The sequence below is a fragment of the Nerophis lumbriciformis genome, linkage group LG22 (genome assembly GCF_033978685.3).
Source record: "Nerophis lumbriciformis linkage group LG22, RoL_Nlum_v2.1, whole genome shotgun sequence".
NCBI classification, from domain to species: Eukaryota; Metazoa; Chordata; class Actinopteri; order Syngnathiformes; family Syngnathidae; genus Nerophis; species Nerophis lumbriciformis.
The window spans coordinates 39,822,093-39,842,458 of record NC_084569.2 but is presented as its reverse complement, the minus strand read 5'-3'; the positions used below and the strand labels follow the sequence as shown (position 1 = coordinate 39,842,458).

At 39.8% G+C, this 20,366-nt stretch overlaps 1 protein-coding gene across 2 annotated transcripts in view; it reads right to left on the bottom strand.

The window, feature by feature from the left end:
* The window catches only part of LOC133615331 (ras-related protein Rab-37), an 88,249-nt gene that overhangs the window by 15,676 nt on the left and 52,207 nt on the right, over positions 1-20,366 (bottom strand). The window lies entirely within an intron of this gene.

Sequence of the window (20,366 nt, the reverse complement as noted above, 5' to 3'; positions counted from 1 at the left end):
TATGCTTTTCAAACGCTGTATTTATTAATTAAAACAAGTGCATTTTAAATTGCAGGAAAGAAAATTGTGCTGACATTGCACTTTATAATAGCACTATTAACCAGTCATTTTAAACATTAACTCATTCCTTTACAGAACAAACACATTGAAAAATAAAGTGCAAATGTACTTATTTGTACAAAAGTGTTAACATTGAAAAAACATGACATATACGTGAACATAACAAAAAAGTTGTACTTTTTATATGTCAGGGCCCTATGCTGCATTGCATTTGCAAAAGACCAAATTAGCCAAGAGTCTGTCAGTCATTTGTGCACGATGGGGGCGTAGTATGATGCCACCATGGCTGAAAACTCGCTCCACTGGAGCACTGGAGGCAGGCACTGCCAAGACTCTCATGGCCACTCGGAACAGTGAAGGAAGAGTCTTCATGTTCAATGCCCAGAACAAAAGGGGGAGAGAGTTGTTTTGGGTTGGTGCACGACTTGTAAGTGTATCTTGTGTTTTTTATGTTGATTTAATTAAAAAAAGAAAAAAAATTTTTTTATTTCTTGTGCGGCCCGATACCAATCGATCCACGGACCAGTACCGGGCCGCGGCCCGGTGGTTGGGGACCACTGAGGTAAACAACCAACAGTATGTCAGAAAGCTAGCTAAAACGGTACACATATTCATAATATAGTATACATTTTAACTGACCTTTATTTGACTATTTTTGTCTTTTTTTAGGTGGCTAAAATACGCGGTGCTGCTGACCGCCGTCTAACGTTACGTGTGATATATTGACTAACGTAACCCTGCTTAAAAAAAAATCACTGAACAAAAAGTATGAATAAGGTAGTGAACTGCAACAGATTCCCATGTTTGCAATAACGTTATAACGTTAGCAGTGAGTTTACAGCCTCACTGATTTAACTACACAGCAAATAAAAGTCACGTTACTTAGCCAATAAACGTTATCTTACATTCAAAACTTACCGTTCTTTGTGCAACTTCAAATGCCGGACGAAGTTGGAAGTTGTTGCCTCTCCATCAGTCATTTTCGAACCGCATGTGTTGCATACTGCAAACCGTTTTGTGTTGACCACCTCGTAATTTTTATACCCAAACAAAATTATTTTAGGTATCATTTTTTGTTCACTGGCGTGTGGTTTGGACATGTCTTCTTCCTGCAATTTGATTGGATGAATGCTGTGTGATGAAAACAAAGTAGATCTAATTTGATTGGCTGTTGTACTGAGAGCACACCAGCTGACACACGCAACGCTGATAGACAAGTACACAATGAAAAATACGGAGCGCTCCCGAATAACTTTTTCATCTTTGGGTTTTGGGGAAAGTAGCAAGTCATGTCAAGTCATGTCAATTCAAAAGGCTCAAGTCCAAGTGAAGTCACAAGTCATTGATGTTAAAGTCGAAGTCGAGTTGCAAGTCTTTTTACATTTTGTCAAGTCGAGTCTAAAGTCATCAAATTCATGACTCGAGTCTGACTCGAGTCCAAGTCATGTGACTCGAGTCCACACCTCTGCTAATTTGCATGGTAATAAGCAACGAATTAATGGTGAATATGTGTTCCCCATACTAAAGTGTTACCATCCTTTTGTTAGGAATGGATTGACTTTCAGCAAGGTTTAGTGACAGCTGGTTATTTCGGAGCGCTGAGAGCTTCCTCAACTTGGAACTTTCCTGGCCTGAGATCAGGAGTGCTGAGTCATGGGGGGAACAGGAACAGTTCCAGGCAGCCCTTTTGTGGTTTAAGTATATCTGCCAGTTTTGTCCCACTGTTTTTTGTGCTGTCTAAAAAAAAAAGTAAACACTTCTGCTGTTATAATTGTAACGTTATTACCATTTAGCAGAGGTGTGGACTCGAGTCACATGACTTGGACTCGAGTCAGACTCGAGTCATGAATTTGATGACTTTAGACTCGACTTGACAAAATGTAAAAAGACTTGCAACTCGACTTAGACTTTAACATCAATGACTTGTGACTTCACTTGGACTTGAGCCTTTTGAATTGACATGACTTGACATGACTTGCTACTTTCCCCAAAACCCAAAGATGAAAAAGTTATTCGGGAGCGCTCCGTATTTTTCATTGTGTACTTGTCTATCAGCGTTGCGTGTGTCAGCTGGTGTGCTCTCAGTACAACAGCCAATCAAATTAGATCTACTTTGTTTTCATCACACAGCATTCATCCAATCAAATTGCAGGACAACCAACGAAGAAGACATGTCCGAACCACACGCCAGTGAACAAAAAATGATACCTAAAATAATTTCGTTTGGGTATAAAAATTACGAGGTGGTCAACACAAAACGGTTTGCAGTATGCAACACATGCGGTTCGAAAATGACTGATGGAGAGGCAACAACTTCCAACTTCGTCTGGCATTTGAAGTTGCACAAAGAAGGGTAAGTTTTGAATGTAAGATAACGTTTATTGGCTAAGTAACGTGACTTTTATTTGCTGTGTAGTTAAATCAGTGAGGCTGTAAACTCACTGCTAACGTTATAACGTTATTGCAAACACGGGAATCTGTTGCAGTTCACTACCTTATTCATACTTTTTGTTCAGTGATTTTTTTTAAGCAGGGTTACGTTAGTCAATATATCACACGTAACGTTAGACGGCGGTCAGCAGCACCGCGTATTTTAGCCACCTAAAAAAAGACAAAAATAGTAAAATAAAGGTCAGTTAAAATGTATACTATATTATGAATATGTGTACCGTTTTAGCTAGCTTTCTGACATACTGTTGGTTGTTTACCTCAGTGGTCCCCAACCACCGGGCCGCGGCCCGGTACTGGTCCGTGGATCGATTGGTATCGGGCCGCACAAGAAATAATTTTTTCTTCTTTTAATTAAATCAACATAAAAAACACAAGATACACTTACAAGTAGTGCACCAACCCAAAACAACTCTCTCCCCCCTTTTGTTCTGGGCATTGAACATGAAGACTCTTCCTTCACTGTTCCGAGTGGCCATGAGAGTCTTGGCAGTGCCTGCCTCCAGTGCTCCAGTGGAGCGAGTTTTCAGCCATGGTGGCATCATACTACGCCCCCATCGTGCACAAATGACTGACAGACTCTTGGCTAATTTGGTCTTTTGCAAATGCAATGCAGCATAGGGCCCTGACATATAAAAAGTACAACTTTTTTTGTTATGTTCACGTATATGTCATGTTTTTTCAATGTTAACACTTTTGTACAAATAAGTACATTTGCACTTTATTTGTCAATGTGTTTGTTCTGTAAAGGGATGAGTTAATGTTTAAAATGACTGGTTAATAGTGCTATTATAAAGTGCAATGTCAGCACAATTTTCTTTCCTGCAATTTAAAATGCACTTGTTTTAATAAATAAATACAGCGTTTGAAAAGCATACACAATCTGTGTTAATATATTAGTCTGTGGTTAAAAGGACTTGAAAGGACTCGAAACTCAAAATGCAGGACTTAGGACTTGACTTGAGACTTTCCAGTCTTGACTTTGGACTTGACTCGGGGCTTGCCTGTCTTGACTTGGACTTGAGGGCAAAGACTTGAGACTTACTTGTGACTTGCAAAACAATGACTTGGTCCCACCTCTGCGCATTTAGTTAATATTCACAGCTACTTTTTCGCCGCGACTATAAACAGTATAATTTGTGTAGTGACGACTATGACTGCTTTAATATGGATTAGCAATCGCTTCGGGGAGTTGGGGGTCAGGACAGCAATTATGCGTTCAGGTGAGTGCCAGAGAAATAATAGATTGTCCAAGTCCAGATTTGTAGTTTCAATTGTCTATTGAAGACATGCATGAGTTGGTTTTGTGTGTGTGTGGTTTCCTATGCAAAACAATTACAATCATTATAGATCAACTAAAGTGACAACAATGCAATTAAATATAAGCACAAGTCTGCTACAGGGCTGTTGAAATATACTCACTTAGCTGTTGTACCGGTACTAGTATAGTATCGCGGCACTAATGAATCAAAAACGATACTATACTCCGTTTGAAACGCATGACGGCGCGTCGTAATATTGCTGGTTTTACGAGCAGTGGAGCACGTTGGGCAGCGCACACACACAGAGTACTTACAAGCAGACACAGTGTGTAGACAGAAAAGGGAGAATGGACGCATTTTGGTGTAAAAAGTCAAGATAAAGGTGAAGTTATAACACTGAAACACCCTCAGTAAGAGCTGCTTTAAGCATACTTGCCAACCCTCCCGAATTTTCCGGGAGACTCCCGAAATTCAGCGCCTCTCCCGAAAACCTCCCGGGACAAATATTCTCCCGAAAATCTCCCGATTTTCAGCCGGAGCTGGAGGCCACGCCCCCTCCAGCTCCATGCGGACCTGAGTGAGGAGAGCCTTATGACAGGAGGACAACAGGGTGACAAGAACTAAATCATCCAGACTAGAGATGAATTAAATTATTATGTTTATCTTACCTAAAAATAAATATATTTATTAATTACAAAAAAACTAAATCGTTTTTTTTACTATATTTTGCTAAAAACATCAAAATTGTGTTTTTATTTGTATTTTTTCTGTCTCCTTATTACATCCAGCCATAGAATTATACATTAAAATAAACATATATGAAATAATTAATTTTAAATGATCATAATAATTAATTTAAAATGACCATATTTAATTATCAAAATAATTGCTTGTTTATCAACAACTTTAGCATTTTATTCATTACATTTTGAAGCTCTCAGAAGCCAAGTTATGTTATATCCTTAAGATTTATTTATGCAAGTATCTAAACACAGTTTTGTTTGCATATTTTCAGGATGTAGATACATACATACTGTACATATATATATATATATATATATATATTTCATACATACATACATATATATATATATATATATATATATAAAAAATACTTGACTTGGTGAATTCTAGCTGTCAATATACACCTCCCCTCTTAACCACGCCCCCGCCCACAACCACGCCCCAGTCCCACCCCCGACCACGCCCCCCACCCCCACCCCCACCTCCCGAAATCGGAGGTCTCAAGGTTGGCAAGTATGGCTTTAAGACATGGCTAACATCCATCCACAGTGTTTTAGCTACTTCTAAATCACTAATCCTTGTCTCCATGGCCATCCATCCATCCATCTTCTTCCGCTTATCCGAGGTCGGGTCGCGGGGACAGCAGCCTAAGCAGGGAAGCCCAGAATTCCCTCTCCCCAGCCACTTCGTTCAGCTCTTCCCAGGGGATCCCGAGGCGCTCCCAGGCCAGCCAGGAGACATAGTATTCCATGGCGACAAATAAAATTAGTTTCTTACAAGTATCATTATCACTGGAGGACGAGATATAGCTAAACATGCTTCACTACACACCGTAGGAGGATACAATAGCTCACCGACGTCACAATGTAAACAAATGCCATGGGTGGATCTACACCTGACATCCACAGTAATGATACCAAGTACAAGAGTGTATCTAGTCGACACTACTATGATTACGTGGATATTTTTTAATCGTCACAAAATCTTTTTTCCTTTTTTAAAAATTCATATTTTGTTTATAAACTCAGTAAATACGTCCCTGGACACATGAGGACTTTGAATATGACCAATGTATGATCCTGTAACTACTTGGTATCGCATCGATACCTAAATGTGTGGTATCATCCAAAACTAATGTCAAGTATATTTTCCGCACTATTAGCCGCACCTAAAAACCACAAATTTACTCAAAAGCTGACAGTGCGGCTTATAACCCGGTGCGCTTTATATATGGATTAATATTAAGATTCATTTTCATAAAGTTTCGGTCTCGCAACTACGGTAAACAGCCGCCATCTTTTTTCCCCGTAGAAGAGGAAGTGCTTCTTCTTCTACGCAAGCAACCGCCAAGGTAAGCACCCGCCCCCATAGAACAGGAAGCGCTTCTTCTTCTACTGTAAGCAACCACCCGCCCGCGTAGAAGAAGAAGAAGAAGCGCGCGGATATTACGTTTCATTTCCTTTGTGTGTTTACATCTGTAAAGACCACAAAATGGCTCCTACTAAGCGACAGGTTTCCGGTTCATGAAAAGACGCAATCTCTCCATCCGCACACGGACTACTATTTCACAGCAACTGCCTAAAGACTTTCAAGAAAAGCTGGCTACTTTCCGTGCATATTGTAAAAACAAGATAGCTGAAAAAAAGATCCGGCCAGAGAACATTATCAACATGGACGAGGTTCCACTGACTTTTGATATTCCTGTGAACCGCACTGTGGATACAACGGGAGCACGTACGGTGAATATTCGCACCACAGGGAATGAGAAGTCATCCTTCACTGTGGTTCTAGCTTGCCATGCTAATGGCCAGAAACTTCCACCCATGGTGATATTCAAAAGGAAGACCTTGCCAAAAGAGACCTTTCCAGCCGGCGTCATCATAAAAGCTAACTCGAAGGGATGGATGGATGAAGAAAAGATGAGCGAGTGGTTAAGGTAAGTTTACGCGAAGAGGCCGGGTGGCTTTTTTCACGCAGCTCCGTCCATGTTGATATACGACTCCATGCGCGCCCACATCACGCTGGTTTTTGATATATTATTAAAGTTTGACTGACCTATCTGACTGTTTTTTTGACATTCCTTTAGCGCAGTTAGATGCGGCTTATAACACGGGGCGGCTTATAGGTGGACAAAGTTTTGAAATATGCCGTTCATTGAAGGCGCGGCTTATAACCCAGGGCAGGGCGCCTTATGGTGCGGAAAATACGGTAAGTGATTATTACATTTTAACAGAAGTGTAGATAGAACATGTTGAAACAGAAAATAAGCAGATATTAACAGTAAATGAACATTTTTTTACAGTTTGTCCCTCATAATGTGTACAAAATAATAGAATGACACAATATGTTACTGCATACGTCAGCAGACTAATTAGGAGTCTTTGTTTGTTTACTTACTACTAAAAGACAAGTTGTCTAGTATGTTCACTATTTTATTTAAGGACTAAGTTACAATAATAAACATATTGTCATGACTTGGTCCTGGGTGTTTGCTTTTCCGAGATGCAACGGAAAGTTGGCTCGGGCAAGACGGGAATGTAAGTACATTTTTTTATTGAAACACTAGAACTACAAAAAAGGATCAAACAAAAGGCACGCACAATGGCGGAGAACAAACTATGAAACCAAACACTTGCACAAAGGCAAAAACTATGAACAACAAAAAACACTAACTGTGGCTTAATAAACAAAAACTTACTTGGCATGGAACCGGCATGAAAAAACCCCAGCAAGGATCATAAGCGTGTGGAGAGTGTGCAGAAGCATAAATATGGAGATGTCACCAGCAAGACAAACTGAAAAACACTGAACTTAAATACTACAGACATGATTAACGAAAACAGGTGCGTGACTCAAAACGTGAAACAGGTGCGTGACGTGACAGGTGAAAACTAATGGGTTGCTATGGTGACAAACAAGAGTGCACAATGAGTCCAAACGTGGAACAGGTGAAACTAATGGGTAATCATGGAAACAAGACAAGGGAGTGAAAAGCCAGAAACTAAAAAGTCCAATAACTAAACAAAACATGACTAAGACAAAACATGATTACACAGACATGACACATGTGTTTCATGCACATTAAGATTTTTTGTTAAAATAAAGACAATAATTTTTTTTTTTTTGTGGTGCCCTTTATTTAGAAAAGTATCAAAATACATTTTGGTACCTGTACCAAAATATTGGTATCGGGACAAGTATGTTCACTATTTTATTTAAGGACTAAATTACAAAAATAAACATATGTTTCATGTACCCTAACATTTTTGGTTCAAATAAAGACAATAATGACATTTTTTTTGTGGTCCCCTTTATTTAGAAACGTATCGAATGGTATCGAAAAGTATCGAAATACATTTTGGTACCTGTACCAAAATATTGGTATCGGGACAAGTATGTTCACTATTTTATTTAAGGACTAAATTACAATAATAAACATATGTTTCATGTACCCTAACATTTTTTGTTCAAATAAAGGCAATAATGACATTTTTTTTGTGGTCTCCTTTATTTAGAAAAGTATCGAATGGTATCGAAATACATTTTGGTACCTGTACCAAAATATTGATATCGGGACAAGTATGTTCACTATTTTATTTAAGGACTAAATTACAATAATAAACATATGTTTCATGTACACTAACATTTTTTGTTCAAATAAAGGCAATAATGACATTTTTTTTGTGGTCCCCTTTATTTAGAAAAGTATCGAACGGTATCGAAAAGTATCAAAATACATTTTGGTACCGGTACCAAAATATTGATATCGGGTCAAGTATGTTCACTATTTTATTTAAGGACTAAATGACAATAATAAACATATGTTTCATGTACCCTAACATTTTTTGTTCAAATAAAGGCAATAATGACATTTTTTGTGTGGTCCCCTTTATTTAGAAAAGTATCGAACGGTATCGAAAAGTATCGAAATACATTTTGGTACCTGTACCAAAATATTGATATCGGGACAAGTATGTTCACTATTTTATTTAAGGACTAAATGACAATAATAAACATATGTTTCATGTACCCTAACATTTTTTGTTCAAATAAAGACAATAATGACATTTTTTTTGTGGTCCCCTTTATTTAGAAAAGTATCGAATGGTATCAAAAAGTATCGAAATACATTTTGGTACCTATACCAAAATATTGATATCGGGACAAGTATGTTCACTATTTTATTTAAGGACTAAATTACAATAATAAACATATGTTTCATGTACCCTAACATTTTTTGTTCAAATAAAGGCAATAATGACATTTTTTTTGTGGTCCCCTTTATTTAGAAAAGTATCGAACGGTATCGAAAAGTATCGAAATACATTTTGGTACCTGTACCAAAATATTGATATCGGGTCAAGTATGTTCACTATTTTATTTAAGGACTAAATTACAATAATAAACATATGTTTCATGTACCCTAACATTTTTTGTTCAAATAAAGGCAATAATGACATTTTTTTTGTGGTCCCCTTTATTTAGAAAAGTATCGAATGGTATCGAAAAGTATCGAAATACATTTTGGTACCTGTACCAAAATATTGGTATCGGGACAAGTATGTTCACTATTTTATTTAAGGACTAAATTACAATAATAAACATATGTTTCATGTACACTAACATTTTTTGTTCAAATAAAGGCAATAATGACATTTTTTTTGTGGTCCCCTTTATTTAGAAAAGTATCAAACGGTATCGAAAAGTATCAAAATACATTTTGGTACCGGTACCAAAATATTGGTATCGGGACAACCCTAATATACATCAATGCACAGAATCTGAACATCCCAGCCCTAAGTGATGTAATGATGAACAGAAAGTAAATAGTATCACAACAATAAGTTTTAAGCACACAGCAAGTGATATCAAAGTGTAGATAAAGTAACTCACTCTGTATTGTACTGCCAATGAAATAATTGACAAGGAACTTTCCGTTTGCTGATGCGATGATGCGTTCCATACCCCCCTCCAGTGTGGTAAAAGTGAACTACACTCAAGCGACCCAATGACACAAAAAGAGAGACAGTCTTTGGTACATTTTGCTTATAACGTGTGTTACAAGTACACCTCTGCATAATTAATTATTATTTTGAATTAGAAATCAGCTTACAACAAACACTGTCAGTTCCAAACTATAAGCCGCTACTTTTTTCCGACACTTTCAACTCAGGCCTTGTGAAACGCTGGATTTTTGTTCCCTGACGGCCATAATAAAAAATAGTTTGAAAAAAAAAACAAGCCAAGACACTTTAATGGTGTGTTACTTTAAACCAATCTCGAAGTCACCATTTTTTATTATATATTTTATTTATCCACGGTCCTAGAGAAGGTTGTTTATGATGGACTCAAATGATACTGGGGAGAAGTTTCAGTCTGGTTTTAAATCACAACATAACAGACTAAGGTTGTCCCGATACCAATATTTTGGTGCCGGTACCAGTACCAAAATGTATTTCGATACTTTTCTAAATAAAGGGGACCACAAAAAAATGGCATCATTGTCTTTATTTGAACAAAAAATGTTAGGGTACATGAAACATATGTTTATTATTGTCATTTAGTCCTTAAATAAAATAGTGAACATGCTAGACCAGGGGTCGGCAACCCAAAATGTTGAAAGAGCCATATTGGACTGAAAATACAAAAACAAATCTGTCTGGAGCCGCAAAAAGCCATATTACAAACAGATAGTGTGTCATGAGATATAAATTGAATTAAGATGACTTAAAGGAAACTTAAAGCTCCTCGGTGGCAAGGCCCCGGGGGTGGATGAGATCCGCCCGGAGTTCCTTAAGGCTCTGGATGCTGTGGGGCTGTCTTGGTTGACAAGACTCTGCAGCATCGCGTGGACATCGGGGGCGGTACCTCTGGATTGGCAGACCGGGGTGGTGTTTCCTCTCTTTAAGAAGGGGAACCGGAGGGTGTGTTCCAACTATCGTGGGATCACACTCCTCAGCCTTCCCGGTAAGGTCTATTCGGGTGTACTGGAGAAGAGGCTACGCCGGATAGTCGAACCTCGGATTCAGGAGGAACAGTGTGGTTTTCGTCCTGGTCGTGGAACTGTGGACCAGCTCTATACTCTCGGCAGGGTCCTTGAGGGTGCATGGGAGTTTGTCCAACCAGTCTACATGTGCTTTGTGGACTTGGAGAAGGCATTCGACCGTGTCCATCGGGGAGTCCTGTGGGGAGTGCTCAAGGAGTATGGGGTATCGGACTGTCTGATTGTGGCAGTCCGCTCCCTGTATGATCAGTGTCAGAGCTTGGTCCGCATTGCCGGTAGTAAGTCGGACACGTTTCCAGTGAGGGTTGGACTCCGCCAAGGCTGCCCTTTGTCACCGATTCTGTTCATAACTTTTATGGACAGACTTTCTAGGCGCAGTCAAGGCGTTGAGGGGATCTGGTTTGGTGGCTGCAGGATTAGGTCTCTGCTTTTTGCAGATGATGTGGTCCTGATGGCTTCATCTGGCCAGGATCTTCAGCTCTCGCTGGATCGGTTCGCAGCCGAGTGTGAAGCGACTGGGATGAGAATCAGCACCTCCAAGTCCGAGTCCATGGTTCTCGCCCGGAAAAGGGTGGAGTGCCATCTCCGGGTTGGGGAGGAGATCTTGCCCCAAGTAGAGGAGTTCAAGTACCTCGGAGTCTTGTTCACGAGTGATGGAAGAGTGGATCGTGAGATCGACAGGCGGATCGGTGCGGCGTCTTCAGTAATGCGGACGCTGTATCGATCCGTTGTGGTGAAGAAGGAGCTGAGCCGGAAGGCAAAGCTTTCAATTTACCGGTCGATCTACGTTCCCATCCTCACCTATGGTCATGAGCTTTGGGTTATGACCGAAAGGACAAGATCACGGGTACAAGCGGCCGAAATGAGTTTCCTCCGCCGGGTGGCGGGGCTCTCCCTTAGAGATAGGGTGAGAAGCTCTGCCATCCGGGGGGAGCTCAAAGTAAAGCCGCTGCTCCTCCACATCGAGAGGAGCCAGATGAGGTGGTTCGGGCATCTGGTCAGGATGCCACCCGAGCGCCTCCCTAGGGAGGTGTTTAGGGCATGTCCGACCGGTAGGAGGCCGCGGGGAAGACCCAGGACACGTTGGGAAGACTATGTCTCCCGGCTGGCCTGGGAATGCCTCGGGGTCCCACGGGAAGAGCTGGACGAAGTGGCTGGGGAGAGGGCAGTCTGGGCTTCCCTGCTTAGGCTGCTGCCCCCGCGACCCGACCTCGGATAAGCGGAAGAAGATGGATGGATGGATGGATAAAGGAAACTAAATGACCTCAAATATACCTACAAATGAGGCATAATGATGCAATAAGTACTAGAGATGCGCGGATAGGCAATTATTTCATCCGCAACCGCATCAGAAAGTCGTCAACCATCCGCCATCCACCCGATGTAACATTTGATCAGAACCGCACCCGCCCGCACCCGCCCGTTGTTATATATCTAATATAGACGATGCAAGGCATAAGTGAGGTTATAAAGCTTTTGCCTGTTAAAGAAAGGAGACTGATCCAATGCAGCACAGACATTCGCGTGCCACGCTGTCACGACCCAGACGCACACCAGTGCGCAATCATATGGGAGCCGCGCTGAGCGCACCTCCAAGCGCGTCTCGCTGCCGGCGACGGCCGGGTGTGGGCCCGACGCTCCAGCGCCATCCATTTTCAGGGCTAGTTGATTCGGCAGGTGGGTTGTTACACACTCCTTAGCGGGTTCCGACGTCCTGCTGTCTATATCAACCAGGGTGAGCCCCACCCCTTTCGTGAGCGCACTGCGCGCGGAGTGACCCCTGTTACGCGCCCCCGGCAACAGGGGTGGCGGGCAGGTAAGCTGCGCGGGCGGAGCGCGCGGAGTGACCCCTGTTACGAGCCCCCGGCCACGGGGGTGGCGGGCAGGTAAGCTGCTTACCTGCTGCGCGTGACGCCGGCCGCGGCGAAGGCGGACGAGGCGGGGTGTCGGTGCGGTGGGCGCGGTGGTGACCCTGGACGTGCGTCGGGCCCTTCTCGCGGATCGCCTCAGCTACGGCTCCCGGTGGGGCCCTCTTTGGGGAAGGGGCCTCGGTCCCGGACCCCGGCGAGGCGTCCCTTCTCCGCTCCGTAAAAGTATCCATCTCTTTTCTTTTTTTTTTTTCTGTTGTGGCATATGCTGCAGGTGCCTGCTCGTTTTTCGTATGTGGGTAACAACATTTAACTATGTATATATATTTACCAATTGGTTTAACTGCCACCCGCCTGAATCTATTTAAAATCTAATTTTTTTTTATTTCAACCGCCCGACCCGACCCGACCCGCGGATAAAATCTAATTTTTTTAAATTTCATCCGCCCGATCCGCGGACTCCGCGGTTGTGCCCGCAAACCGCGCATCTCTAATAAGTACATATAGCTAGCCTAAATAGCATGTTAGCATCGATTAGCTTGCAGTCATGCAGTGACCAAATATGTCTGATTAGCACTACACACAAGTCAATAACATCAACAAAACTCACCTTTGTGCATTCATGCACAACGTTAAAAGTTTGGTGGACAAAATGAGACGGAAAAAGAAGTGGCATAAAACACGTCCTAGAAAGTCGGAGAAAGTTATACATGTAAACCAGGGGTGCTCATTACGTCGATCGCGAGCTACCGGTCGATCATGGAGGGTGTGTAAGTCGATCACCAGCCAGGCATTAAAAAAATAGTCCTAAAAATGAGCGATCATAAATCTTCACTATGACGTCACTTTCGTCACTTGATTGACATTCACGGCACCCGAGGGTCTTCTGAGATGAGCTTGTGCACAAGCTAGCAAGCTACGGAGTTTGCCGACAATGTATTTCTTGTAAAGTGTATACAAAAGAGTACGGAAGCTGGATAAATAAGATGCCAAAAACCAACCACTTTCATGTGGTATTGGACAGAAAGGAGGACTTTTTTTCTCCTCCATTCGAAAATGCGGACGTTATCATCACCACTGTCTGATTCCTATCAATGCAAGTCATCAGAATCAGGTAATACACCAACTTATATTCTTGTCTTCATGAAAGAAAGGAATCTATATGTGTTAAACATGCTTGTATTATCTTTAAACACCTTAACTTGTTAACAATATTAACTATATGTGTTAAACATGCTTGTATTATCTTTAAACACCTTTAACTTATTAACAATATTAACTATATGTGTTAAACATGCTTGTATTATCTTTAAACACCTTTAACTTATTACCAATATTAACTATAAGTGTTAAACATGCTTGTATTATCTTTAAACACCTTTAACTTATTACCAATATTAACTATAAGTGTTAAACATGCTTGTATTATCTTTAAACACCTTTAACTTGTTAACAATATTAACTATGTGTTAAACATTCTTGTATTATCATTAAACACCTTTAATTTATTAACAATATTAACTATATGTGTTAAACATGCTTGTATTATCTTTAAACACCTTTAACTTATTAACAATATTAATTATATGTGTTAAACATGCTTGTATTATCTTTAAACACCTTTAACTTATTAACAATATTAACTATATGTGTTAAACATGCTTGTATTATCATTAAACACCTTTAACTTATTAACAATATTAACTATATGTGTTAAACATTCTTGTATTATCATTAAACCCCTTTAATTTATTAACAATATTAACTATATGTGTTAAACATGCTTGCATTATCTTTAAACACCTTTAACTTAGTAACAATATTAACTATATGTGTTAAACATGCTTGTATTATCATTAAACACCTTTAACTTGTTAACAAAAACATATATTTCATAAATAAGTAAATATAAATTATATATATGAATGAGGTGGATCCCCACGACTTGATCAATTGAAAAGTAGCTCGCCTGCAGAAAAAGTGTGAGCACCCTTGATGTAAACAAACTATGGTGAGTTCAAGGACCGCCAAAATTAGTAGGACAAAACGGCGCTCGCCAAATACTCGAATCAGTGAGGCATGTTTAATATAAACAGTGTGCTTTATAACAATTAGGGAGGTTTGCGTCATGTTTGTCCTCCTACGGACACCATATTAAAACAAACAAACAAAAAATGTACACTCATCTTTTTCCATTTTTCATACATGTTTGAAAAAGCTCAAGAGAGCCACTAGGGCGGCGCTAAAGAGCCGCATGCGGCTCTAGAGCCGCGGGTTGCCGACCCCTGTACTAGACAACTTGTCTTTTAGTAGTAAGTAAACAAACAAAGACTCCTAAATAGTCTGCAGTAACATATTGTGTCATTTATACACCTATTATTTTGTACACATTATAAAGGACAAACTGTAAAAATTGATTATTAATCTACTTGTTCATTTACTGTTAATATCTGCTTATTTTTTGTTTGAACATGTTCTATCTACACTTCTGTTAAAATGTAATAATCACTTATTCTTCTCTTCTTTGATACTTTACATTAGTTTTGGATGATACCACACATTTAGGTATGGATCCGATACCAAGTGTTATGACTAGGTCCTGGGTGTTAGCTTTTCCGGGATGCAACGGAAAATTGGCTCGGGCGAGACGGGAATGAAGGTACACGATGTATTTAATATATCAAAAAAAAAGTACAAACGAAAAGCGCGCACAGTGGCGGAGAATAAACTATGAAGCCAAAAGACTATAGCAAAAAAGTACAAATGAAAAGCACGCACAGTGGCGGAGAACAAACTATGAAAAACAAAAAGACTATAAACATGGAACAAAAACTTACTTTGACAGGGGACATGAAGCAGGATCTTAGAGGATGAAGAGTGTACAGAAGCATAAATGTGGAGATGTCGTCAGAACGACAAACTGAAAAGAATGAACTTAAATACTATGGACATGATTAGTGAAAGCAGGTGCGTGACTCAAAACGTGAAACAGGTGCGTGACGTGACAGGTGAAAACTAATGGTTGCTATGGTGACAAAACAAAAGTGCACAAAAAGTCCAAAACAAACATGACCAAAACAAAAACATGATCACACAGACATGACACCAAGTAGATACAGGATCATACATTGGTCATATTCAAAGTCCTCATGTGTCCAGGGACGTATTTACTGACTTTATAAACATTATATGAATTTAAAAAAGGGAAAAAATTTTTTTGTGATGATAAAAAATATCGATGTAAACATAGTAGTATCGACTCGATACGCTATAGTACTTGGTATCATTACAGTGGATGTCAGGGGTAGATCCACCCATGGCATTTGTTTACATTGTGACGCCGGTGAGCTATTGTATCCTCCTACGGTGTGTAGTGAAGCATGTTTAGCTTTGATAATGGTACATGTAAGAAACTTACGTTATTTGTCGCCATGGAGACGAGGATTAGTGATTTAGAAGTAGCTAAAACTAGCCATGTCTTAAAGCAGCTCTTCCTGAGGGTGTTTCAGTGTTATAACTTCACCTTTATCTTGACTTTTTACACCAAAATGCGTCCGTTCTCCCTTTTCTGTCTACACCAGGGGTGCTCATTACGTCGATCGCGAGCTACCGGTCGATCTCGGAGGGTGTGTCAGTCGATCACCAGCCAGCCATTAAAAAAATAGTCCTAAAAATGAGCGATCATAAATCTTTACTATGACGTCACTTGATTGACATTCACGGCACCCGAGGGTCTTCTGAGATGACGCTGGCTGCTGCCAGCTCATTAAAATTACCGACTGGAAGGCGAGAAACACTTTATTTCAACAGACTCTGGCGCTGTACGTGTTGTCAAAACTCCAAAGACCGACTGCACAGTTGCACAATAAAAGCGCTGCTTCATCCTGCCTGCGCTACCAAAATAAGAGTCTCAGAAAGCTGGCGTGCACAAGCTAGCAAGCTACGGAGTTTGCCGACAATGTATTTCTTGTAAAGTGTATACAAAGGAGTACGGAAGCTGGACAAATAAGATGCCAAAAACCAACCACTTTCATGTGGTATTGGACAGAAAGGAGGACTTTTTTTCTCCTCCATTCGAAAATGCGGACCTTATCATCACCATTGTCTGATTCCAATCAATGCAAGACATCAGAATCAGGTAATACACCAACTTATATTCTTGTCTTCATGAAAGAAAGGAATCTATATGTGTTAAACATGCTTGTATTATCTCTAAACACTTTTAACTTATTAACAATATTAACTATATGTGTTAAACATGCTTGTATTATCTTTAAACACCTTTAACTTATTAACAATATTAACTATATGTGTTAAACATGCTTGTATTATCTTTAAACACCTTTAACTTATTAACAATATTAACTATATGTGTTAAACATGCTTGTATTATCTTTAAACACCTTTAACTTATTACCAATATTAACTATAAGTGTTAAACATGCTTGTATTATCTTTAAACACCTTTAACTTGTTAACAATATTAACTATGTGTTAAACATTCTTGTATTATCATTAAACACCTTTAATTTATTAACAATATTAACTATATGTGTTAAACATGCTTGTATTATCTTTAAACACCTTTAACTTATTACCAATATTAACTATAAGTGTTAAACATGCTTGTATTATCTTTAAACACCTTTAACTTATTACCAATATTAACTATAAGTGTTAAACATGCTTGTATTATCTTTAAACACCTTTAACTTGTTAACAATATTAACTATGTGTTAAACATGCTTGTATTATCATTAATCACCTTTAACTTGTTAACAATATTAACTATATGTATTAAACAAACTTGTATTTTCATTAAACCATTTAATTTATTAACAATATTAACTATATGTGTTAAACATGCTTGCATTATCATTAAACACCTTTAACTTGTTAACAAAAACATATATTTCATAAATAAGTAAATATAAATGATATATATGAATGAGGTAGATCCCCACGACTTGATCAATTGAAAAGTAGCTCGCCTGCAGAAAAAGTGTGAGCACCCCTGGTCTACGCACTGTGTCTGCTTGTAAGTTCTCAGTGTGTGTGCGCTGCCCAACATGCTCCTCTGCTTGTAAAACCAACAATGTCACGACGTGATGTCATGCCCGGGAACCGGTACTTTTCAAACAGAGTATAGTGCCGTTTTTTATTCATTAGTACCGCGATACTACACTAGAACTGGTACACCGTACAACCCTATAACACACTTCAGAGTTTTTAATGAGCTGCTTTTAGCTGTGGACTCAGGTCAAACTGCAGTTCTTGCTGCTTTTGATACGGAGGACCTTCTAACTCACCTTGAGTCTTGTGTGGGTATATAAGCTCTAAAATGGTTCCAGTCATTTAAGACCAGAAGGAGTTTTTCTGTAGACAGAGGCCAATGCTGCCCAAGATTCAGTTTTAGCACCTGTCCTCTTTCCTCTATCCGCTGGATGCTGTTTTTAAAAAGGCGCAATGTCTCTTTTCACCGTTTATAACAATCAGGTTGCTATGACGACTGCACAGAACTGTGTACATGATGTACAAGAATGGTTGGGGGCCAATTGTGTACACTTAAACAACAATAATAATTATATTTCATTCATCCTTCTGTGACACTACTATTATTTTTTGTTTTTAAATGTGCTAATAAACAATAAATGACCGAACTGAACTACTGTCTGTGCTATGGCGCCATCTTTTGGACGAGTTCGCTCACTGCAGATGCCGCATTGCCCTTCTGTTTAGACTTTCAACCGGAAGCAGAAGGGCCATTCAGTCTTCTGGCCGTCCATTCATCCCTCTGAGCAACGTTTGCAAGTTTTACAATATAACTACAACAATTCTTACTCACTAAAGCGTCCCGAGTGTGATGTCTGTAGGAGTGTTTTCATGCATATTTGTACGTGCTGTCGTAATGTAATCAAGATAGCGTCGTTAGCATTAGTCACTATGTGTGTTTGTGTTAGTATTAACTTACAAACCCCAAAAGCAGTGAAGTTGTCAGGTTGTGTAAATGGTAAATAAAAAGAGAATACAACAAATCCTTTTCAACTTATATTCAATTGAATAGACTGCAAAGACAAGATATTTCATTTTGTTATTTTTTGCAAATATTAGCTCATTTGGAATTTGATGCCTGCAACATGTTTCGAAAAAGCTGGCACAAGTGGCAAAAAAGAGTGCTAAAGTTGAGGAATGCTCATCAAAGACTTATTTGGAACATCCCACAGGTGAACAGGCTAATTGGGAACAGGTGGGTGCCATGATTGGGTATAAAAGTAGATTCCATGAAATGCTCGGTCATTCACAAACAAGGACGGGGCGAGGGTCACCACTTTGTCAACAAATGCCTGAGCAAATTGTTTAAGAACAACATTTCTCAACCAGCTATTGCAAGGAATTTAGGGATTTCACCATCTACGCTCTGTAATGTCATCAAAAGGGTCAGAGAATCTGGAGAAATCACTGCACGTAAACGGCTAAGCCCGTAACCTTCGATCCCTCAGGCGGTACTGCCTCAAAAAGCGACATCAGTGTGTAAAGGATATCACCACATGGGCTCAGGAACACTTCAGAAAACCACTGTTAGTAATTACAGTTGGTCACTACATCTGTAAGTGCAAGTTAAAACTCTACTATGCAAAGCCATTTATCAACAACACCCAGAAACGCCGCCGGCTTCGCTGGGCCTGAGCTCATCTAAGATGGACTGATGCAAAGTGGAAAAGTGTTCTGTGGTCTGACGTGTCCACATTTCAAATCGTTTTTGGAAACTGTGGACGTCGTGTCCTCCAAACCAAAGAGGAAAAGAACCATCCGGACTGTTCTAAGCGCAAAGTGTAAAAGGCAGCATGTGTGATGGTATGGAGGTGTATTAGTGGCCAAGACATGGGTAACTTACACATCTGTGAAGGCGCCATTAATGCTGAAAGGTACATACAGCTTTTGGAGCAACATATGTTGCCATCCAGGCAACATTATCATTATTTCAGCAAGACAATGCCAAGCCCACAGCGTGGCTTCATAGTAAAAGAGTGCGGGTACTAGACTGGCCTGCCTGTAGTCCAGACATTGAAAATGTGTGAAGGCTAAAATATGAGAAAGGAGACTGTTGAACAACTTAAGCTGTACATCAGGGGTGCTCATTACGTCGATCGCGATCTACCGGTCGATCTCGGAGGGTGTGTCAGTCGATCACCAGCCAGGCATTAAAAAAATAGTCCTAAAAATGAGCGATCATAAATCATCACTATGACGTCACTTTCGTCACTTGATTGACATTCACGGCACCCGAGGGTCTTCTGAGATGACGCTGGCTGCTGCCAGCTCATTAAAATGACCGACTGGAAGGCGAGAAACACTTTATTTCAACAGACTCTGGCGCCGTACCTGTCGTCAAAACTCCAAAGACCGACTGCACAGTTGCACAATAAAAGCTCTGCTTCATCCTGCCTGTGCTACCAAAATAAGAGTCTCAGAAAGTTGGCGTGCATAAGCCAGCAAGCTACGGAGTTTGCCGACAATGTATTTCTTGTAAAGTGTATACAAAGGAGTACGGAAGCTGGACAAATAAGATGCCAAAAACCAACCACTTTCATGTGGTATTGGACAGAAAGGAGGACTTTTTTTCTCCTCCATTCGAAAACGCGGACGTTATCATCACCACTGTCTGATTCCTATCAATGCAAGTCATCAGAATCAGGTAATACACCAACTTATATTCTTGTCTTCATGAAAGAAAGGAATCTATATGTGTTAAACATGCTTGTATTATCTTTAAACACCTTTAACTTGTTAACAATATTAACTATATGTGTTAAACATGCTTGTATTATCTTTAACCACCTTTAAGTTGTTAACAATATTAACTATTTGTGTTAAACATGCTTGTATTATTTTTAACCACCTTTAACTTGTTAACAATATTAACTATATGTGTTAAACAGGCTTGCATTATCTTTAAACACCTTTAACTTGTTAACAATA